At 43.1% G+C, this 13,331-nt stretch overlaps 1 long non-coding RNA gene across 1 annotated transcript; it reads right to left on the reverse strand.

Annotated features, from left to right (window-relative positions):
- Positions 1 to 225: 225 nt before the first annotated feature.
- Positions 226 to 8,215, reverse strand: LOC140848384 (uncharacterized). The gene is made up of 2 exons (XR_012129164.1): positions 7,451 to 8,215; positions 226 to 1,465 (listed from the first exon to the last, which is right to left on the reverse strand). It is a non-coding gene; the product is annotated as an uncharacterized lncRNA (long non-coding RNA).
- Between the last annotated feature and the right edge of the window lie 5,116 nt (positions 8,216 to 13,331).

A 13,331-nucleotide genomic window follows, 5' to 3' on the forward strand; every position in this document is an offset into this window, starting at 1 on the left:
GTAGGATTTGCCGCTTTCACAAACTGCTCCCAAGTTTCCAATTATTCCTCTGCTCTCTGCCCCGCTATTGGACAAGTTTTTGTTTGTGGAGGAAACCTAGCCTTCACTGCCTTACCCTCAAATTGGACTGGGTTATGTGTACAAGCCAGTATTCTCCCAGATATTGATATTATCCCAGGAGAAGAACCTATCCCCATACCCAGCCTTGAGTATATTGCAGGGCATCCCCGCTATAAAAGAGCCATCCAGCTTATTCCGCTCCTAGTAGGCCTCGGGATTACTACTGCAGTGGCCACAGGAACAGCAGGAGCAGGAATAGCCATACATTCCTACCATAAGCTGTCCCATCAGTTAATTAATGATGTTCAGACTCTTTCAGGGACAATCAATGATCTCCAAGACCAAATTGATTCACTCGCAGAAGTAGTTTTGCAAAATCGTAGGGGTTTAGATCTTCTCACAGCAGAGCAGGGAGGTATCTGTTTAGCCTTACAGGAAAAATGCTGCTTCTATGCCAATAAGTCCGGCATTGTTCGAGATAAAATAAAGATTCTCCAAGAAGATCTCGAGAGAAGAAGGAAAGAACTTCAGAACAACCCTCTTTGGACAGGACTAAATGGACTCCTCCCGTACCTCCTTCCTATATTAGGCCCCCTTTTAGGATTACTACTAGTACTTTCTTTCGGCCCCTGGGCCTTTCAAAAACTTACAATGTTAATCAAACAGCAAATTGACTCCCTCGTAGCAAAACCCATACAAGTTCATTATCACCGCCTTGCTTTAGCCATGGCAGGAGGCTTGTGCATATTTAGAATGTCCTCGGGGATTGCTATAATCATACTCGCCTCCAAAGGAACCAGTATAACCATTTTGTAAGATGGCTGTTAGATATTTTTTGCCATCGGCACCAGTGCACAGTTGGACAGTGCGATAACAGGTAGAGTGTAATTCAGTGGCTTTTTGGCAGGGGTCGGGGCAAGGCCCTGGTTTGCCATTAATTGTAGGTATAATTTTGGGCTTTTTTACACATTTCCAAGACTGGGGCTGCCAACCTCTTCCAGATGAAAATCCGCCTGCAGAGATATCTGCTGTGAGGTATGCTATTTTACCTTGGCAGTCTATAGGTCCTCTGGTGGTAAGCTGAGGTCCAGCTATTAGTTTTTCCCCTTGAGATGTTATTTGTTTATGTCCTCCCAGACTAGGGTCTAAATCCATTACTCCTCCCTTACAATCACAAGGGCTTCCAAACAACTGAATGTAGAGTTCTTCTTTAGTTGGGGGGGGCCCAAATCCTCCTAGGACAACAGTGACTATTACAGTAACGATAAGGGATTGGGTAGTGGACATGATGATGTTTTAGGGTTTAATGAAAATAGGCAAGATTACTGGTAGTGGGCTTACAACTGTGCTAACAAAGGTCAGGTGGGCTTACCTTGTCTAGTGATGATGAACACTTATCTTCTTCCTGAAAGGTAAGGAAAAACTGTTCTCAGGGTGGATTCTCCTCCCTGGAATGTATTAAGTTATTACAATTTTGTTTTGAAGAAGTATTGACGGGCTTAACAAGGCGTTCGGGTAACCATCGAGGTCCATTTCCTTGCGTATCATATACACAGGCGTGACCTCTACCCCAGATAAGGACTGGGTCTGGACCATGCCATTTAAAAGTTAAAGGATCTTTCCATAGGACTTCTGCAAATTGGGTTTTTGTTTCTTGGTGCCACAACCTGTCGGCGGCTGACTTATTGTGGCTATCTAATTGTAAGAAATTGAGTGTAAATAAAGCATGATTAAGGAGGTTTTTTGGAGAGCCTCTTATAGGGTACGCTGTGTTGGTTTTAAGTTTGTTAATTGTACTCTTTATTGTCTGATGGGCCCGCTCGACTATTCCTTGTCCTTGGGGGTTGTACGGGATACCGGTGATATGCTTAATTTGAAATTGATGACAAAAATTTTGGAATGCTTGCGAAGTGTATCCAGGTCCATTGTCTGTCTTAATAGTCTGAGGCTTACCAATAACTGTAATGCATTGAAGAACATGGGCTATGACATTCTTAGTGGCCTCTCCACTGTGAAGGGTGGCAAATATAAAACCACTGTAAGTATCAATAGTTACATGGGTATATTTAAGAGCTCCAAATTCAGGAATATGGGTAACATCCATTTGCCAGATCTCATTAGGGAGTAAACCTCTCGGGTTGACTCCTAAATGGGGGAGGGGCAGTGAGGTAACACACCCTGAACAGTCTTTAACAATCTGCCTAGCTTGTTCTCTAGTAAGTTTAAATAAAAGCCGAAGAGTGTGAGCATTCACATGGTGAAGAGCATGATATTGACTAGCTTTGGTAACTGCATCGGTTGTAACAGAATATGTGAAGCGGGTATTTTGATCTGCAAGGGCATTGCCTTGGGAGAGGGGACCAGGAAGGTCGGTGTGGGCTCGTAGGTGTCCAATATAGAAAGGGGCTTGTCTGCGTAATATAAAGGTTTGGAGTTGTTGGAAGAGGGAAACAGCATTGGTAGAAGGCTTAATGTGAGGGACTGTTTCTAGAATCGGAACTGAATATGCTATATAAGCACTGTCAGTATACAGGTTAAAAGGAACTTGACTCAACACTGTGAAAATTTGTAGGATAGCAAATAATTCTACAAGCTGAGCTGATTTGAAAGGTGATTGAATGCTGTGACTCTGTGAATCAATAACATAGGCAGCTATACCCGAGGAGGAGCCATCAGAGAAAACTAAAGGGGCGTTGTCTAAGGGAGTGGATGAGGTTATTTTTGGGAAAATAAAAGGATGTAATCGTGAAAATTGTAGGAGTTTGTGTGAGGGATAATGATTATCTATTTTACCTTGGAAAGAAGTAAGGGCTATAATCCAATCATCTTCATTTTGGAGAAGCCAATCTATTTGCTCTTTAGTGTAGGGGATGATAAGCTGATCAGGATCTCTGCCAAAATACTGACGGCTCTTTTCTCTGCCCATCCTTATGATTTTTGCAACTAGCAAAGGGTATGTAATGAGGACTTTAGATGGGGAAGAGGGCAAATGAATCCATAATAGGGGATTATTCTGCCATAAGACCCCAGTAGGAGTATGCGGTGTATTACAAATGATGAGAGCGAAGGGCCTGTCATAGGATAGGAACGTAATTTGTTGTTGTTGTATAGCTATTTCAACAATGTTTAAAGTTTCTTTTGCTTCGGTGGACAGTTTCCGAGGGGATGAGGGATCGGGGTCTCCTTGTAGTATATCAAAAAGAGGTTTTAACTCTCCAGTGGTTAATTTAAGATAGGGTCTGAGCCAATTAATGTCCCCTAAGAACTTTTGGAAGTCATTCAGTGTATGTAAGTGTGACGTTCGTAATTGAATTTTCTGGGTGGTAATTTTGTTCCAAGTCAATTCAAACCCAAGGTAGTAATAGGGATCTGTTAATTGAATTTTATCTGGGGCAATTTGAAGACCAAAAAGGGTGAGATGGGTGGTCAGTTCTTGACTGCATGTTAGGACTTGAGTGCGGGAGGCTCCGGCTAGAAGGATATCATCCATATAATGAATGATATAGATGGAAGGCCATCGGGTTCGGAGGGGATCTACGGCTTGGGCTACAAATTTTTGACACAGTGTGGGGCTATTTGCCATACCTTGAGGGAGTACTTTCCATTGGTAGCGGTGCATGGGTCCTTTAAAATTGGTGACAGGAATACTAAAGGCAAAGCGCTCTCTATCTTGGGGATGGAGAGGAATGGTAAAGAAACAATCTTTAAGATCAATGATGATCTTGAAATAATTGGCTGGGATGGCTATAGGAGAGGGGAGACCGGGTTGAAGGGCCCCCATTGAGAACATGGTTTTGTTGATTTCTCTGAGGTCTTGGAGGAGTCTCCATGTTCCTGATTTTTTCTTAATTACAAATATTGGCGTATTCCAAGGAGAAGTAGTGGGTTCTAAGTGTCCAGCAGCTAATTGTTCCTGTACTAACTTAGTAGCTGCTGTGAGTTTTTCTTGATTCAAGGGCCATTGATCCACCCAAACAGGCGAATCTGATTTCCATTTTATTTTGTCTGCATGGGGTACAGGAAGGTCAATGGCCCTCATGGAAAATTGTTGTTCCCTAATCCTAAACGGTCATTCTTGGGTATAACAGTAAGGGGTTCTTTTATGCCTTGACTGTATTTTCCTAAACCTTGGCCAGGGAGATAGCCTTGATTAAGCATTTGTCGGGCAATTATGTCATTTGGGCTGGCCATGACGAGCTTCAATTGAGATAGAATGTCACGGCCCCATAGATTAATGGGCAATCCAGCGACTATGTAAGGTTGGACTTGTCCTGAATTTCCCTCCTTATCCTTCCAACTTAAGATCTTAGAACTTTGCTTTGGGTTAGTAGATTGGCCAATGCCTTTGAGATGGGTTATGGACGTACTGCAGGGCCAACTGGGAGGCCACTGTTGGGCTGATATTACTGTAGCATCTGCTCCTGTATCAACTAAACCTTCGAAGGACTTGCCATCCAATTGTAGGGTTAACAATGGCCGTTCAGTGGTAATTTGTTGCACCCAATAAGCATCAGAGGAACCAAAGGCAGCATTCAATCTGAAATTTTTATTGTAACTTTTGTTTGTTAAGTCTAATGGGAGCAATAGGAGTTGAGCTATTCTTTTTCCTTTGTAAATAGATATTGGGCCTGTCGGAGCAGAAGCTAGGAGGGTAATTTGTCCTGTATAATCATTATCAATAACTCCTGGTACAATATGAAGGCCAGCTAATGTAGAGCTCCCCCGTCCTAATATTAGACCAAAGGTGTTGGAGGGTAAGGGCCCATAGGTTTCTGTGGGGAGCAACTGGATACCTTGATCGGGTACTAATATTGTGTTGGTGGCGGAACAGAGGTCCAAGCCTGCGCTTCCTGGGGTGGCACGGGAGAGGGAGCTGATGCTTGCGCAGGGAGGATTTGCTGTTGTTGAGCTTGGGGAACGAACCTGATAGCCCCTTGGTTCGTATTCAGTGATGGGGCCAGGGGCTGGCCCCTTTGGGAGTTTCCCTGGAGTGGTGGAAGGGGGGTACCTTCAATAGTCGTTTTAGAGCAGCATTCATTAGCCCAATGGAAACCACGCCGACATCGAGGGCATAGGGTTTTGGGGGGAGCACGAGGCAGGGGTGTATGAGGCAGGGAAGTGCGAGGTGGGTGAGGCTGAGTCTCTGCCTGGCATTGGCGAGCAAAATGTCCTGGTTGTTTACAATTAAAGCAGGTTTTTTGTTTATTATTATCTATTTTGATGTCTTTAAGTGCCATTCCTATGGCTAATCCAATTGCATGGGAGGTACCTATGCCTGAACAGAGTTTAATATAATCAGTGAGACTGCCACAGCGATGGGGTCTTATGGTTTCTTGGCAGGACGGATTAGCATTTTCATAAGCTAGGTGTTTAACAAAGGCACTTTCTGTTTCTCCTCCCCCAAGTAGCCGCTCGGCAGCATCAGTTAGGCGACTAATGAAATCACTGTAAGGTTCATCAGGTCCTTGGCGGATTTTTGCTAGGGAGGTAGTGGCGGAGCCTTTAGGAGGGAGGCGTCGCCATGCCTTAAGGGCTGCATTTTGGACCTGAGCTAGGAGACCTGGGGGGAAGGCTGCTTGGGCTTCGTTTGTTTCATAGGGACTTCGGCCGAGAAGCTTATCTCTTGTCCATGAGCGGGAGGTTTTACTTTCACTATTGCGCTGCGCGGTCTCACGGCAGTTCTCAACAAAATCAGTACGCCATAAGACATACTCTCCTCCTGACAAAGCAGCTCGGGCTAGGGAAAGCCAGTCATTAGGGATTAGCCACCGATCACTCAGGCTTTCAATTAATGCTAATGTGAAAGGAGCTGCGGGGCCGTAATTGGTGACGGCTGCCTTTAAGTCTTTTAAATGTTTAAGATTCAGGCGGCGATATTTTTGGGCTTTAACTGGATCTCTTATGTTGGTATTGGGCTCTTCATGGTCTGAGGGCTCTCCCTCGGGGTTTTGTTCCTGGTCTGAAATATCTGGATCTTGAGAATCGGGGGCATTTTCATCCTCACTCTCTCCTACGACTTCTGGGGGGGTTTCTGGGCGGCGACCACGGACGAGCGGGCGGCCGCGGGTGACTGGAAAGGCTAAAACTGGGTTCTTAGGTTTCGCATTCTTCGTGGGTTTTTTAGGAAGCGACGAAGCATGCGCAGAATGTAGTGAAGTGAGCTCTGAGTCAAGGGCTTTAATCTCTTTAACGAGCTGAACATGTTCACGCTTTTGTTGTAGTATCTCTTTAAGCGAAGAGACTTCTTTAATTAGAGAAAGTTTTACTTGCCTGATGGGGTCAGTGGAAGAAGATAAGTTATGAAGTACTTCTAGAGTAGGATTTTGAGGTATGGGGGCGCCTTTTGGAAGAATGGGATTATACGGAGGGGGTCTATAACCTATGTAGGTGGTATTATAAAAGGGTGGCGCTGTAGGGCGCCAGGGGTCTCTTTCAGCCTGGCAAGGGACGGTCTGATTTTCTAGGGGTTCTTCAGTTTGCGATTTAAAGGACGTAAGTGCAGGATAAATATTTGGAATCTTAGGGGGATCAGCTATGTCCTGGGTATCAATTTTATCATGGGTATTTGGAGATTCTGTGTCTGGTTGAGATTCGGGGGATTTGTCAGTATGGGTTATGGGTTCATCAGGAATATCTACGGCTACAGAAGGGCAGGCAGAGGGCGGTCGGGAGTCCTCTCTGAGAGCTTTTTCTCCTGTTTTGATTATAGTTTTAATGTCAGGATCTTGTGAATGAACTTCAAGGACGTCATGAATAAGGTTCCAATATGAAAATGCTGAGACGGGAACCTTTTCAGGGCCAAAGGTCCGATAAAAATCTTGAAGGGCATCACCAACTCTTTTCCACTGTTTGTGATCAATAGTGCCCTCTAGGGGAAACCATGGACAAGTCTCATGGATAAAAGTAAAAAAATACCTAAGGTCTTTTCTTTTAACCCTAATTCCTCGTGTCCTGAGGGACTCCTTGAGTCCAGTAAGGAAAACCTCATGGGAGTTCAGAGAGTTGCCCATCACTGTGGCCGCAACCCTTGCACTGTATAAATTTGAATCTTTTCCTCCAATGTAGCCGCAACTACATCAATGTCCTGAAACACTGGAGCCACTCTCGTCAGCTCTGACGAGCCCTTGTTTACGTAGGACAGTCGGCAGGTACAATCCGCCTGCTCGGACCCTCTAGGGCAGGGACTCTGGAGTCGGAGTCCCCTGGGTATGCCTTCGAGGTGGACGACCTTTAGCCCAAAGTAAACACAAGGTTTTCAGAGAGGAACGGCCAGTGAACAAAACAAGGAATAAATCGCGGCAGCAAACTGGAGGGAAGTGATAAGATCAAATGGACTGCTGAACACCCAAGAGGTTGTCTGAAATCTTGCTTGGGGAATTCGTCTACTCACCTCTCAAGGATCTGTGTTACGGACGGGTGAGCCGCAGTGATCCTTCTCCATGCAGAGTCGACATCAGGTCAATACCCGTGCGGTGACTCAAATGAATGCCTGGCCAGGGCTTCCGAGCAGACGTTTCAGCAGGAGTCCCGGGGGGCCCCACGTTGGGCGCCAGTTGTCCCGACCCGCGGGATTAACGTGGAGTGTAGCCGGAGACGCCTGCAGAAATGAACAAGCAAGGGACACAAAGAACGACCAGCAAGACAGGGTGTCTGATCAAGCTGGCGCAGTTTATTTGCAGCAGGCTTAATTTATACAGATCAGCAAGGAAGGGGAGGGTCGGAAGATGATTGGACACCAGGTGGTGCTGGCAGGAGTGTGTACAAAAGTGATTGGGTCTCGGAGGGCACTGGCGGGAATAGCAAACCCGGAAAAGAAGCAGGAAATCCGCCATCTTGTGGGTGTGGGCCCTTTTGGTCTCCGGCAAAAGACTACATATTACTTGATTCCATTTATATGAACTATATAAAGTTGGCAAATCTGTAGAAACAGGAAGGAAATTAATAGTTGCTAGTGCTGAGGGAAGAAGAAAGAGGATTTGGAAGGAATGGGGACTGACTGCTAATGGGTACAGGGTTTCTGTGGTGATGTAAATGTTCAAAATTGATTAATTGTTGTGATGGTTGCACAACTCTATGAATATGCCAAACACTCTTGAATTGTATATTTAAGAGGAGTCGAGTATATGGTATATGAATTATATAAATAAAGCTGTTTAAAATATATACTGTATTATTTCATTTACAAAGAGTTCAAAAACAGGCAAAATAAACCATAAGAAGACATACTGGTAATGTTTTGGGAAGAGAGGGAGAGGAGAGCAGTAACTGTGAAAGGCCATGAGGCATGTTGGCAATAATTCTATTTCTTTATTTCGGTTAATGTTACGTGAGTGTGTTCACTTTGTCATAAATCATTGAAAGGAAAAACACTGTTTGCTCCCTGCACTCAATACCTCTGACACCAGATGTGTGGGGGTTTTCCACACCAAGCAATGTGTTTCCACACCAGCAAAGTGTTCTATAATTTAACTCAATTCTAAAACTAACTGCCTGGAGTTAGTGCTGACCCCACAGGTAAAGGTTTTCGTCGCACAAGGCTGTCCCCACTTCAGATGTCAATCAAAAGTCCCAAGATGTCACCTGTATTCTGACTGACTAGTTATAAACCAGGGATTCCCATGACCCCCTCCTCAAGTTTCAAATTTCTAGGCTGACTCATAAAACCCAGGCGAAGTTTACTTAGTGATTTATTACCAAGGATATATTAAAGATTAAAAATGAATAACCAGATGAAGAGATACATAGTGTAAGGTCCAGAAAGGTCCCAAGCATAGGAACCTCTGTCCCAGTGGAGTTTGGGGTACACCACCCTGTTGGGATATGGATGTGTTCATGTTCACCAAACCTGAAGCTCTCCAAACCGCTTTAGTTAGGATTTTTCGGAGGCTTCAATACAGCATGATTGATTAAACTGTTGGCCATTAGTGATTACTGTGACCTTCAGTCTTTCCTCCCTCTCCAGAGGGCATAGGGTGGGGCTAAAAGTTCCAGCTCTCTGATCACACAGTCAGTTTTCCGGGCAACCAGCCCCACATCCTAGGGGCTTTCTAAAAATTGGTCGACATAAAACTCTGGGTGGTTGAAAAGGCTTCTATTAATAATGAAGGGCATTACTTTCACTTTTATCACTCCAGAGCTATTTCAGTAACTAGGGATAAAAAACAGTAAAATTAGAAGGTACTCCTTTTACCTGTTTCAGGAGCCAGGGACAAAAAACATTTTTGACAAAAGATGTTCCTCTGGTTCTTATCACTTAGGAAGTTACAAGAGTTTTAGAAACTCTGTGCCAAGCACTGGGACAAAGACCAAATATATATTTATTATCATATCACAACATCACAGTCATCAAGCTTATGTGTTATAGTCACATAAGCTTTTGTGACTATAGGCAGTCATCAAGTAGCTTTTTGTGTTATACTTCGATTTTTTAAAAACTTATTGTTTTTATTAGTTCGGCAGGTTTTAAGTAGGTAAAACCATTTTTATGTTTTTCACTAGTTCCTTCCATAAGAGTCCCACTGTCTACGAATATGCGTATATATGTAAAATAAAATTGAAACGAACACACACACATTTTGGGGGTCAATAGATGACCTAGCTGGTAAGGTCTACTGAAGTTCTTTGAGGTTAAGGTTTGAAAAAGAACTGTCACACAGACAGTGGGGATGTAGTCTTAATTTGGTTTACTCCAGAGCAGAACTGAGATGAGAATTCCAGATAGGTGAGGCAGTATTTCCAGGAAGTACCTATAGTACAGAGGTAGGAAAGTGAGACAGAGAAGCGAGAAAGCTAGCACAAAGTACATTAACCAGTAGGTTCCTTCTGTGGGCAACTAAGGCTAAATCCCTCTAACATTCTTTTGATAATACTATGATCCCTATTTTACAAGTATAGAAACAGGGGCTGAGACATATTAAGTAACCTGCTTGACAAGCTCACAGAACTAACAAGAACATGTGCCAAACTGATCAGAGCCCAGGAATATTTTGGTCTGAAGGACACCAAACAAGATTTTAGAAAATGAAATCTAGAAATGAGGGAGGAGCAAACAAACAAAGCAGTTTGCAAGCAAATGGAGTGATTGCCTAGAATTGGCACTGTTGTTGAGATTCTGCTTTGGGCTGAGTGCAAGTTTGAGTCTGGTGATGGAACTCATAAAATGTATGGAATTCTCTTTCTAGAATATTAGCAGACATTCTAAATGAATTGTTTTATAGTCTTTAATTAGGAAGATGACCCCTTTCATATTGATATAGAAAACTATCTGGATTGAATGCATCTTGTTGAAGATTGCACTGCAGGGAAAGTCAAAATGGGCAAAACCAGGTTGGCAGTTCCCCTGTCAAAGTATCCTTTCAACAAATCCTATTTCTGTCCACATGTGCAACTGTTACAAGAACTCCTAAGGTCAAGGTGTCCATTAGTAGTAAGTTTACTAATGGTAACCTAATCTCTGGCAAAAACTCCCATAACTTATCCCTGGATCAGAGACCTCTGGAAATAACATTAACTCTATTTGTGTCTGTACTTTGAGTTCAGCACTCAAAGTAGTACTCAAAGTAGTCGACTGTTAGTACTTCATTCAGTTCTACAAAAACAATAAAAACCCGGTGCTATTTTATCAGTAGATGAATGGATAAAGAAGATGTGGTACATTTACACAATGAAATGTTATTCAGCCATAAGAAGAAAACAAATCCTACCATTTGCAACAACATGGATGGAGCTAGAGGGTATTATGCTCAGTGAAGTAAGCCAGGCACAGAAAGACAAATACCAAATGATTTCACTCATTTGTGGAGTAAAACAACAAAGCAAAACTGAAGGAACAAAACAGCAGCAGACTTACAGACTCCAAGAAGGGACTAGATGTTACCAAAGGTTGGGGAAGGTGGGTGGGGAAGGAGGAAGAAAGGGATTAAGGGCATTATAATTAGCACACATAATATAGGTGGGTCACTGGGAAGGCAGTATAGCAGAGAAGACAAGTAGTGACTCTATATAACATTTTACTATACTGATGGACAGTGATTGCAGTGGGGTGTCGGGGGGCACTTGATAATATAGTTGAATATTGAAACCATAATGTTACTCATGTGAAACCTTCATAAGATTGTATATCAAACTCATGTGCCTCAACACCCAAAAAGCAAATAACCCTATTAAAAAATAGACATAGAATATGAACAGACAATTCTCCAAAGAAGAAATTCAGATGGCCAACAGGCACATGCAAACATGCTCCACATAGCTAATCATCAGAGAAATGCAAATTAAAACCACAATGAGATATCACCTCACACCAGTTAGAATGGCCAACATCCAAAAGACTAGGAACAACAAATGCTGGTGAGGATGCAGAGAAAGGGGAACCCTCCTACACTGCTGGTGGGAGTGTAAACTAGTTCAACCATTGTGGAAAGCAATATGGAGGTTCCTCAAAAAACTAAAAATAGAAATACCATTTGACCCAGGAATTCCACTTCTAGGAATTTACCCTAAGAATGCAGGAGTCCAGTCTCAAAAAGACATATGCACCCCTATGTTTATTGCAGCACTATTTACAATAGCCAAGAAATGGAAGCAACCTAAGTGTCCATCAGTAGATGAATGGATAAAGAAGATGTGGTACATATAAACAATGGGATATTATTCAGTCATAAGAAGAAAACAAATCCTACCATTCACAACAACATGGGTGGAGCTAGAGGGTATTATGCTCAGTGAAATAAGCCAAGCAGAGAAAGACAAGTACCAAATGATTTCACTCATCCATAAGACAAAGCAAAAACTGAAGGAATAAAACAGCAGCAGACTCTCAGAACCCAAGAACGAACTAATAGTTACCAAAGGGAAAGGGACTGGGGATGATGGGTGGGAAGGGAGGGATAAAGGCGAGGAAAAAGAAAGAGGGCATTACGATTAGCATGTATAGTGCGTGGGGGACGCAGGGAGGGCTGCACAACACAGAGAAGACAAGTAGTGATTTTACAGCATCTTACTATGCAGATGGACAGTGACTGTGAAGGGGTATGTAGGCGGGGGCTTGGTGAAGGGGGGAACCTAGTAAACATAATGTTCTTTCTGTAACTGTAGATTAATGATACCAAAATAAAATATAAAATAAAATAAAGTAAAATAAAATAAAATAAAATAAATAAAAACATTATACTAGTTTCAGATGTACAATGTAATGATTCAGTAAAAGTATATATTGTGAAGTCTGGTTAACATTCATCACCACACAGTTACAAATTTTTTTCCTATGATGAGAATTTTTAAGATCTACTCTCTTAGCAACTTACAAATATATAATACAGTTATATGCTATAGTCTCCATACTGTTCATTACATCCCCAGTGCTTATGTACTTTTGTCTTGCCAATGGGTTTCAGCTCCAGGCAAGTTCACTATGGATTCAGTGTGACCAAGGAAATCAACAACAAAACTTTCTTTGGAGTGAAAGGGTTATACCCAACTTTATTTCTAGGTGGCAGGTCAATCACTGTAATCCCATTCACTCAGAGCGAGTCTGTATGCAGCAAGCCAGTCTCTGCTTCTGCGCCCCTCTGTCCACACAGCTGTCCTCTGGGCTTCTCTGCACAGTCGTCCTGCACCACCATCCTCTGGGCCTCTCTGCACAGTCGTCCTGCACCGCCATCCTCTGGGCCTCAGTCCTTGGTGCTGCCACCACTCTCTCTGCTCACCTGCAGCCTTGCAGCCCTGCCACCATGTCGCGCCCAGAGCACTGGGCGGAGCTCTTTCTATAGAGTCAACAGCCATGTATTGCCCACAGGTGTGCAGTGAGCTAGTCAACCAGGACCAGGTGAGAATCCTGGCCACAGGAACTCTCATTTTATCCACAACTTTATAACTGGAAATTTCTACCTTTTGGGACAAAATGGGTATGTACTACCTTTATCTGTTTCACACATACCCCCACAAAAATGGTAAATTTTGTTAGGTATATTTTTTCACATTAAGAAAATTTTTCTCAGAAGCCCCTCAGTAGACTCCTCTCACATTTCATAGGCCAGAATTCTGCCACCTGCTCATTCCTAAACCAATGATAATGACAACAATAATAAAATTACTATGATTGGTTTAGTCAAATTAAGATTTGCCCCCTGTGACTGGGGAGGGGCCAAGCCCCCCAGAGCACATGGTTGCCTACTATTTAACAAAATTTGTATTCTGTTAATGAGATAAAAGCAGCAGGCAGGGGGGTTGGGAAAGATGGGTAATGGGTGGAACACAAAGACCCTTGGAAT

This window comes from Manis javanica, chromosome 3, assembly GCF_040802235.1.
Source record: "Manis javanica isolate MJ-LG chromosome 3, MJ_LKY, whole genome shotgun sequence".
In the NCBI taxonomy this organism is placed as follows: Eukaryota; Metazoa; Chordata; class Mammalia; order Pholidota; family Manidae; genus Manis; species Manis javanica.